The 11,065-nt window shown below is 42.3% G+C and overlaps 1 long non-coding RNA gene across 2 annotated transcripts; it reads right to left on the reverse strand.

Moving 5' to 3' along the window:
- Positions 1-237: 237 nt before the first annotated feature.
- Positions 238-9,527, reverse strand: LOC308569736. Of its 2 annotated transcripts, none has more exons than XR_014000771.1 (3): positions 9,461-9,527; positions 3,519-3,618; positions 238-952 (listed from the first exon to the last, which is right to left on the reverse strand). It is a non-coding gene; the product is annotated as an uncharacterized lncRNA (long non-coding RNA). The 2 variants fall into 2 exon arrangements; XR_014000772.1 differs by lacking the exon at positions 9,461-9,527 and adding an exon at positions 9,331-9,380.
- Positions 9,528-11,065: the final 1,538 nt, after the last annotated feature.

An 11,065-nucleotide genomic window follows, 5' to 3' on the forward strand; every position in this document is an offset into this window, starting at 1 on the left:
AACTCATTCATATCTGCTGTTATAATTTTTCTTGAAATAATTTTATGAAATAAATATGCAAAAAATGAATTCACAGAACTAAACTCACTCAAGGTGAATTACATTTGCAAAATTATATTGTACATAATGGAACTAATTATAAATTGAGTATATGTTATTTAAAAACTAGTATCAAACTACTGTTTCAGCAAGAACAATGTCTGGTAAGGTGCAGCCAGTTCCCAAAGATTCTTTTAAAAAGTACAATTCCTTCCATGGATTATCTATGGATCCACTAACAAATCTCCATTCAGTGATTTTTAGGATTTCAATAATTTGGGTTTGGCAGTTACTACAGAATTCTTTAATTTATATAGGTTGAAATAATTAGCATTTGTCTCACCTGACAGCATGCCATGTTTTGTGCATTTGTGTTTCTGAAAATGAAGGGCCATATATGACAAAAAACCCCACATGATTCATGTGGAGCAGCTGCAGGTATAAATTCTGATGGTTTAATGTTTAAAACATGGCAGGTGGGACACGGAACACTACCGACAGACTTGCAATGCACTTTGAAGCCACTGCACTAAATGTTAGCGGAAGTTAGTTGATCTTTTCTCACATACTACATTTTTGCAAGGTATAGAAAGTACATACTTTAACCAACATCTCTTTGTTCGTAACTGCCTTTTAAAGAAACCTCTTCACTGCTGAAACTTGGCAACTAGATCAGCGTACCTTCTTTAGACGTCATTGGCACCATAACTTTTGAAGGTGTTTGTACTTGTGTGCTCACACTGGAAAATAGCGCAGCCAGAACAGAAAGTACAGCAGGTCCACCATCAAGGCATTGGAAATGATTTATAGGAAAAGCATATGGAAATACCTGCTGTCCTTAAAATGAACATACTTTCCATGTGGCTTTCAGTGATGGTTGCCTCTTCTGCAGCATCTGTGTCATATTTCTTGCCTGTAAAACATTTGCCACATTTATGTTCTGTATAATTGCTACACTGAATATTTTATGTATGTTTATTCTTATAAAAGAGTTTTGGAACACTGCATAAAACCATGTCATTTTTCAGATTCAAAAAGCATGTGAACCTGTTCAGTGCTAAACATCTGGTAGGAACCCACCTTTCTCACTCGGTTTAAGAAATAGTAAAATGATCACTGTAAAATGGGCATCAGGTAGGTGAAATGTATTCAGAACTCAGGCCTTTAAATTTCAGGAATCAGGGTGGGGAAGCAGGTAGTCAAAACGTCCACCACTTGGAATTCCTAAACATGTTGCTGCAACCTCTGTTTCTAGGGGAGGCCCCCCTTGGGCACCTGCCAGTGCACTGGACTTATTTTGTCACACAATTCAGTAAGGGCCACTGAGAACCTAAGAGCCTTTATCTCTTCCTCATCTTTCATCTAATCCACATGGCCCTGTGCCACCTACAGCACGAGGAGATTTTTAAAGGTTGTAATCGGCAAAAAACCGAAAGCACCACACCATTCATGGAGCTTCCAGTCTGCACTTCAACAAATCCGCTCCACTTCCCAGTGGGGAGGGTTAGGACCGAATGGCCACCCATTCCCCACTGGGGGGGGGGGCGTTTCCAGGACCATTTACATCAGAGCTGGAAGGCTTCCTCTATCACCCGACCTCCCTATTTTGCAGGTTTAGGCACTGGCCTTGCTATAGACCTCGGTTGGTCACCATTGAGGGGTCTGGTAGGAATTTTTCCACTTGGCAAATTGGCACTGGCCATGTGGTTTTTGCCTACCTCGTCACAACTTTGTTAGGGTTGTGGTTAGGCATTGTTTGACCTTGTGATGGGGGAGGGGAGGGGAGGTGTGGCCATCACCTGCCCCTCCAAGCTTAAGGGTATTCCGTTAAAGGAATCCAGAGGTGTTGATCTTGTCCGAAGTTCAGGTCGGGGGCCAGGGCCATGAGATGACCCCGACAGGGGGAGCTCGAGTTGGTATGCATTGGGCTCCCCCTTCCGGTGGTTTACTCTTACCGGACTTCCTGCGCAGCGGGCAGGAGTCAGATATAGTCGGGTCCCTTCAGTGCCTAAGCCAATACCGCTCACATTCTGTAATCAATAAAGTTGTGGCCAAATTTGCCCAATAACATAAACCTAATATCCGTGTCCTTGTGTGTGTTATTTCCCAATGAGGGGGTTGCTACGGGGTCTTGACACGCAACTCTTGTTCCGTTCTCAATGTTACCAGGGCAGCATTCCATGCAGGACATAGCAGCTATGCTGCAAAGGTAGCGCTTGATACAGACCATTCTCAACAAATACGATTACTCCTTGTACTAGCACAGGGGTCAGCAACCTTTTTCAGCCGTGGGCCGGTCCACCGTCCCTCAGACCATGTGGTGGGCCAGACTATATTGGGGGGGGGGGGATGAATGAATTCCTATGCCCCACAAATAGCCCAGAGATGCATTTTAAATAAAAGGACACATTCTACTCATGTAAAAACACTGATTCCCAGACCGCAGGCTGGATTGAGAAGGCAATTGGGCCGTATTCGGCCCCCAGGCCTTAGTTTGCGTAAGCATGTACTAGCACCTTCAGCACCAGCTCATCGACTTTCACTTGCCTTCGTCTTTTCCTCTGAAAGTGGAAATAAGAAACCACAGTCTTCATGGTGCACTGTCCCCTTTCAGCTGAAGCCCAGTGCCATAAGGAATCTGGGGAGGATCCCAGAGGGTCAGAGACTGCCCTCTCCCAGGACTTGTGATATATCGCATCAGGTTGCCTTAGAGCTTCATATGAATTTCGAGGAAGCTATCTATCTTAACACATTGTACACCAGTAAACCAACATTCATCTCAGTTGCAGTATTGAGTCTGCTAATGCTTTTATGGGTTGCTAATGAGAAAATGTGAACTACAGTTGAATGACCAAATTAACGTAACAGAGAACTAATAATGTATTGCCAATTGCTTTGCTTGCACAAATAAAGGTTCCTTATCAGAACTTAAGAAGAGCCTGCTGGATCAGGCCAATAGCCCATCTAGTCCAGCATCCTGTTGTCACAGTGGCCAACCAGGGAAACCCACAACCACGGCCTGAGCTCAAGAACATTCTCCCTTCCCTTGGCTTTCAGCAGTTGGTATCGGGAAGATTTACTGCCTCCAGCTGTTGGAGGTAGAGCAGAGTCATTGTGGCTAGTAACCACCAAGAGCTATGAATTTGTCTACTCTTTTAAAGCTGTGAAGTCCTTAATCTCAGGGCTGTGGGTTCAAACCCCATGTTGAGTGAAAGATTCCTGCATAGCAGAGGGTTGGGCTAGATGATTCTCGTGGTCCCTTCCAATTCTATTATTTTATTTATTAAGTTGGTGGCCATCACTGCCTCCTGGGAGAGCTGAGTTCCATATTTTGACTATGTTCCATGAAGAAGTACTTCCTTTTATCTATCCTTGGTTTTGCATCTAGTAGATCTTAAGCACCAAAGCAGCCTACCATGAGGAAACCCATGAAACATATTTTCCTTTTTAAAGAGCAGATTACATATAAAATTACTTACCTCATACATGGCCACCATAATAATTTGCATGCTGTTTTGCCCACAGCCTGCTCACAAAATGCTTCAGGGAGGCTAACTTTGCCCTTGCAGCCAGGTTTTCCTATGAATGTAGATTTAAAATGCATAATTAGTTGCTCATGAAATCCACTTAAATTAATTGATGTAGGTAGAAGTGTGATATTTAAGAAATTACAAGTGGATTTAGGCGCTCAAATTCAGTGGTGGAGCTCATCCTTTGCATACAGGTCTCGGCTTCAGTTCCCAACTTCTCCAGGTAGGGAAAGAATGGCTGCTGTCTGAAACCCTTGGAGCAATGGTCTTTCTGATACAACTGGACTTCCAATCTCACCATTCCTGGCCAGCATGGCCAGTGGTCAGGTGCTAGGTGAGTTTTGGCCCAATATTTGACGGGCCAACCATTCCCAATCTCTGGCAAAGCCATTACAGAGATAGATGTACGAATGGTCTGACTCAGTGTACATAAAATCTTACATAGAAAACAGAAATAGGAACAGTCTTTCAAGTTGTGGCTGTTAAGATGGCTTCAGTTTAGAACAAAGTAGCCTAACAGAGTTGATAGGTGAATAAAATCAGCACCAGCCTACACCACCTGATGTGGCTTCACTGTGACATGCAAAACAGTTCACAAGGGACAAAAAAATACAGTGGTGCCCCACAAGACGAATGCCTCGCAAGACGAATAACCTGCTAGACGAAAGGGTTTTCCGTTTTTCCGATGCGCTTCGCAAGACGAATTTCCCTATGGGCTTGCTTCGCAAGACTAAAACGTCTTGCAAGTCTTGCGATTTTTTTCGCTTCCCCCCTTTTTTCTAAGCCGCCAAGCCGCTAATAGCCTTTTAGCCGCTAAGCCGCTAAGCCTTTAATAGCCGCTAAACCGCTAATAGCGCTACTCCACTAAGCCGCTAATAGGGTTGCTTCGCAAGACGAAAAAACCGCTAGACGAAGAGACTCGCGGAACGGATTATTTTCGTCTTGCAAGGCACCACTGTACAGGAGACAGAGACTATGCACTTAATACTGCTCTCAAGGGATTTCAATCACCACCACGCCAGGTATGCTGGTGCAACTATTTCCTTTCAGCAGGAGAGTAAGCAGTTCAAGGAAAAGCAACAAATGCTCGGTCTTCCCCACTCAGAATGCCAGTTCTCTATTTTGTAATTCCAATTTCTCCAAGTGCCCTTCCTTATGCAGCTAAGAAGAGCAACAGAGACATGTAAGAGAGAGGTATCAGCAGACTTGATGACACCAAGGTTTGCAGGAGGACAAAGTAGTCTTTAGAGGAGCAGGGACTCCAAGAGGGGACCCCAAAACAGCTCAAGGAGAACTGAGTTTGCATGCTGAGCAATGCTGTGGAGGGAAGGGGGGGGAGCAATGTGAGCTTTCTAGAGAACCAGATGAAATGCAAGACCTGCCCGGGGGGGGGGGGTGGCGGGCTACTAAAATTTTAATCGGAACCAAATGGTACGGGTTGAGGGACTATTTTCTGCAGGTCCCAAGAAGTCTAGGAGGAGACGAATACCTGAATGACTGCTGCAAAGGCCAAATCTGAGGGGCAAATTTGTCTTATTGCCAGGTGGACTTGACGAAAAGGTCTTCAAGCTGTTGCAGAAACCACTGGGTGGTGCTGAGAACGCCAGGTTCCCAGGTTCAGTCCCCATAGGGGACAGCCACATGTCTTATTCCTGCATTGCAAGGGGTTAGACAAGTGGTTCTCAGGGTCCCCTTCTACCTATGATTCCATGAAACTGGCCCCTGATAGAGGAAAGTGTACTAAAGCTTGTGAAACAGTGGGCAGAATGTGCATCCATCTCCATCTCTCTCTTGCCTCAGGATCACAGGAGCAGCCATCTATTTTGGTCCCAGGTGGGAATGAGCTGCTTGTTGTTGTTATTGTTGTTGTTGTTGTTGTTGTTGTTGTTGATGATGATATTATGCTCATCTGACTGGATTGCCCCAGCCACTTCGGGCGGCTTCCAACAAATTAAAATATAACATCAAAATAAAATCTGCCTACTTGCAATGAGTAACAAAAACACACAAATTTGTCCTTTGCTGCCATCTTGTGTTGGGCTATTGAATAACTCCCAATTATTTGAAGTTTGATATACTGTATTCATCAACCTAGGTGGAATCTACACACGTTTAAAACTTTCTCTTGTTGTGAAAACGTTTTTTTCCCCAAATCACTTTGAAAAATGCATTGAATTTGCTATAGCTCCAAGTTGCCATCTAGTACCACAATTGTATATTTCACTTTACAACACGTTCAAAATGTTTTATTTGAAGCTGTATAGCTGAGTCTCTAGTTTGACTATTTTCTAAATTCACTTTTATATATTAATTTCACTGTTTTATATTAATTTTTGGTTTTGACATTAGAAATGGCAGTGTACAATAGCAAACAATGTACTTTTTGTTATAGAGAAATGGTGCATAATTTCATATACAATTAAAGGGTAAATATTTTAGACCTTTTAAATAACATTTAATGAACTCTGACTTTATTTGATATCTGTTCTTCATTGGTATTTTGCTTTGGTTTTTGATAGTTTGCATAAGCAGGGTAAATATTATGGTGTCATCCATCACACAGTAATAAGTACTGGACATCATAGCATGTCAAGTATCAAAGATATGAAATAATATTGAGCATTTACTACAATTTGATCACTGTTGCATCATAATACTTTCTGTATTGAAAATATTTGAGACACTGGACTTCCGGGTTGGCGCCATCGCCGAATGGCGGATTCCCTCCGAGCTCCGGAGGGAGTCTGCTCGACAGGGGTCGGGTTCTGCCGCGCCGGCGACGCGGGGACCCTCAAAAAACCACGGGCGCGGATGCCCGTGGACCTGGTGACTCGGCGGGCACCGTTAGCGCCCTCCCGACCCGCAAAGGAGCCTTTTTAAAGGCTACGGGACGGGGGACGGGGAGCGGCGCGGTGCTGTGAATCTACTGCTTCCCCTGCCGAGCGAAGCCGCATGCCATTCGTCGGAGAGCGCTGACTTCTTCCTTTGAAAATTTGGACTAAAAACTAAGAACAACAACCTGTGAGTAATTTGGAAACTGGATTAAAAAATTTTCCTTTTTTGTGGATTCGGCACGAGCGGGGGAGGTGCAAAAAGGAAGTCCGTCTCCCCCCCCCCATTGTAAACATTTTAAAGCAAGGATTTGACAACTAAGGTCGGGAGAAGAGTCTTTTTTTCCTTTTTGGATAAAAGTTATTAATTCCACGGATTTAAAAGTATAAGTTTCTGTGCTGGAGGATAAGAGCTTATTTTCTGATCAAGTGCCACCCTTCCCGGGACCGGGAGTGATCCACAAGAGGAGCCTGCTGAGGAGATACAGAAATTTTGACAGCTGTCAAATTAGCTGTCAAAGTCGGGAAAAATAGAAAGCTTTGGTTTAGCCAGTTATATTGTTACAAGTTGTTGAAAATAAAGAAGGACTGAAACAAATTAACTTGACTTTTGGACTGGAAGTGAAAGGAGCACTAAATAACCAGAATCCCTCTAGAGGGGGTTCAGGGACATTACAAGAATGGAAATAGGTCAGAAAATACTGGCTGACTTGGATGAGGTTGTTTTTCTCATGGGAAAGCTGCGAAAGATGTACGAGCAAGGTCATGTTTTGTCTATAAGTGCTACAAATTTGAAGTCAACAGCAAATATATCTATCGAGTTGGAAAAGGACTTGACGTACAAAACCCAGGCAGCTGGACAAGAAAAGAAACTAGAGACTGAGGAGGAGGAACAGGAGGAGCAGAAAGGAGGGGCTGAAATGTTACAGAAGGCAAATGAGAGCCGGAGGCGTGCCAAGATGGATATAAAAGAAAATAAGGATTGGAAGAGGAAAACTTGGTTTGAACTTAGAAATGAGGAATGGAAAGATCTTCTTTTGTGGGGATCTGAAGATCTAGGGATTATTAATTTGATCAAGGTGGAAGCTGGAGCTTTTGGGACATTTGGATCTAAGAAACAGGACTTGAGCTCCACCTTTAAACAAGGAGGCCTGGCTGGAAGGAACACGGATATTATAGAGAGAGTGCCCCTTCGAGACTGGGTGTTAAATACAAGGGACTTTCAAAGAAGCCGGCAGAAAGGGACTGAGAGAGATTTAAGGGCCTCGGACGTGAGGTTGCCAGGCTAATAATAGATGGACTAATGGACTATGGTTTTGGGACTGAAACCGGGGAAGGGAGGGTGGGGTTTGGAAATCCAAAGGGGGCTTGATCTTCTTTATTCTGTGTTTAATTCTGTGTTGCTATTAGTATAAGAATGGGGAATTCGTGGAAGGGAAATAGGGTCGACCTTAGAAAAAGTTTTTCATAAATGATTGAGGTACATTGAACTAAATATAATAATGAATTAAGGTTAAAAATTTAATATAAATAAACATAATAACAAATTAAGGTTAAGAAATTAGAGATAAGAACTTATTGGATAAATATTTGGACTTGGAATACAAGAAGGGGAGGTGAGGGGAAGCAGCGGAAAAAAGTTATTGAAAATAGGACTGTAAAGGATGAATTCTTTTTTTTCTTTTTTTCTTTTTTTCTGTATTATTCGAAACTCTAATAAATATTACTTTAAAAAAAAAAGAAAATATTTGAGACACTGAACACAGTCTTGTTCAGTAGGTGATGATACTGAAAGCTAGCATTCAATAGTGTCTAGCGGCTTACCAACAACATGCACTGTCGTTTTTGAGGTAAAATATCATGTTCAAATTTCCAGTGCAATACAATAACTATATATTAGTTGTGGCCATAAAACTTGAGAAAATACACTTGCCATTTAAGATAAGAACAAAAATGATTAAATCATATTGAAATATCACTTAATTTCTGCTTACTCAGATTTCAAATTTAACAGTTTCCAACAGGTATCTGCTTGGCCACTGTGAAATTCAGAATTTGACAAAATTTGAAATTTTGTCACATTTCAAAAGTTTGCAATTTATTTATTTTTTGGTTCCAGGTGTAGTTTGTTTATTCCCTGACACAAATATGAAATATACCAGAAAAGAGGTACAATGATTATTACTATCACATCTCAAACACCTCCTTGTTTTAAGAATGGCTGATGCATCACTGTTTTTCAAAGAAATGTTCTTCATTGCTAGGGCTGTTTAAAAATATCAAAGTCCTTTTGTGTTATAATTGCTGTGCCAGACACAGTCTTCCTGTGGTTTTACTATTTTCCTGTTTCTTCTGTGGTCCAGCATTAACATTGACAGTTTTGTCAGGCTCACACCAGTAAAACCACCGCAACCTTAATGCCAGATTTCTTTGAGTCTTCATATTAAAATTCCTCTTGTCGTTCCATATTTTTGTCATTCTGTCAACAGCTTTGTGCAGTGCTAGTGGCTTAAGCTGGCTGCTTTCCAAGAGATCAAGACAGAGGACATTGGTAAAACAAAAACACCCAATGCCCTACTTCCTAAAACCATTCATATGACAGGGAGGGATTTGATTGGAAAATTTGATTCCATTAATAAAAAAAAAACTGGCCAAGTTTAACTTGTTTGCCAACTTAAAAGAGAAACCCCAAACTATATATACCTTTCTCTTCAGATATTTGCCATCCAAATATTTTTTTTTGGGGGGGGAGGAGTTTATATTGAAAGACAACTCAATATCTTAGAAATATAATTATTCCTAGGATATTTCCAAATTAAAGTCTGTGTGAAGCCAGGACGTTCGTTTCACTGTTTTTCAAAGGCACCCTCCTCCCCGGATGAGAAGTCGCCTCCTGCAAATAGGGAAATATAAAGCACCATTCCATTTGCCAAAAGGTCATGTATCAGGGTATGCATAGCCATCTGTGGTGGTTTGCCCGTTTGTTTAGAAAATGTCTGTACAGGGGAGAGAGAAAGGGTTAAAATGTAGACCAATAGGAAAGCCGGAGGTGGAGCCTACCTGTTTATAAAAAGGGCTTAGCCCAAGGTTTGAGTGTGGGTAGTTGGTTGGTTGGTTGGTTGGTTGGGAAAGGCAGTTGGAAAAGCAGTTGGAAGGCAGTTGGAAATAGAGAGACAGTTAAGGCAGTGGGTTCTTTTGTGAGCGGAGGTAGAAGAGTTAGAGACAGGATAAAAATAAGACTAAGAAGGAAGAGTAACAACGTTTTGAATACAGTTACAGATAGGTAGCCATGTTGGTCTGCCATAGTCAAAATAAAAAAAATTCCTTCCAGTAGCACCTTAAAGACCAACTAAGTTAGTTCTTGGTATGAGCTTTCGTGTGCATGCACACTTCTTCAGATACACAGAAGAAGTGTGCATGCACACGAAAGCTCATACCAAGAACTAACTTAGTTGGTCTTTAAGGTGCTACTGGAAGGAATTTTTTTATTTTAACGTTTTGAATGCAGTTAAAGTTTGTTTGTGTCTGCAATAAACGACACTCTTCTTTGTTGACTTGAGAACCTGACCTGAGACTAAGTGATCTACCAAGGAGAACCTGGTTGGTGGCAGCAGATTAGTGGTGGACGGGTCAATAGTCCGTGAGATGACCGGAGGCTCCGTACGAACGCCACACCACCCTTTCTAAGCTAGTCACTGATGACTAGCTTAGGGGTGAAGGAGCTCTCCTTGCACTTTTGCATCTGATCTAGGATTTAGGGGTGTGCGATCAGGGTGCATGCACTGGGGCACTGAGCCAAGAGGGCACCATCTTAAAGCCCGGTCAGTGAGACACCAGGCTTGGGGAACGAGGCATGAGGGTCTGACAGGGTCCTAGAGTCCTCCCGCCTCCTTCCCAAAGCCTAGGGAGAATCTACACTCACATTTTTTAACGCTAAAAAAAAAAAGAGTTCAGGAATGGTTCTGATAACCATATAGCCATGTGACGTTCATTTTTAATGTTAATGTGTTATTAAAATGTGGTGCCAGAGGGCACTGCAGAGCAACACCCCCCCCCTCCAAAAACCAGGTAGACCTTGTGGAATGGGACTTTTTCTGTCTTGATGTTTTGGAACGGTATCTTTAATATCGTTCTGATAAAAGGTCGCATGTAGATCCAGCCCTCATTAGCACTTTTCCAGCTTTGGGAAGGAGGGAGGGTGGCTCTAGGACCCTGCCAGAGCCTCACGCCTCCTTACCAAAGCTGGGTACCTCCTTATCTGCCTTTTTGAAGTGTGTTGGGGGAAGGGGGTTTATTGGGTTATTTTTTTTTAATTTTTAATGTATTTTGTGTTACAATCACCTCAAGACTATAATAGCCTCAAGACTTGTGGGTATAGGGCAGTATACTAACTAACTAACTAACTAACTAGCTAACTAGTTAACTAATTTGGGAAAGCAGCACGAGGGCTGGGGAGGGCACCACATTTTGGCTTCACACAGGATGCTATTGTATCCAAGTCCGCCACTGATTATATGCTGCCCACTAGGTTAATATCAATTTACCATTTTGTCCACTTTCTCTTTGATTTTCTTTGCTACTTTGGGGGAACTTCAAACAGAGCTTGTTCACCTTTGGTGTGGGGTGAGTTACAGCAAAAGTGTTTTTGGAACTAAATCTTAAATG

This window comes from Podarcis bocagei, assembly GCF_964188305.1.
Source record: "Podarcis bocagei genome assembly, chromosome: 12".
Classification (NCBI taxonomy): domain Eukaryota; kingdom Metazoa; phylum Chordata; class Lepidosauria; order Squamata; family Lacertidae; genus Podarcis; species Podarcis bocagei.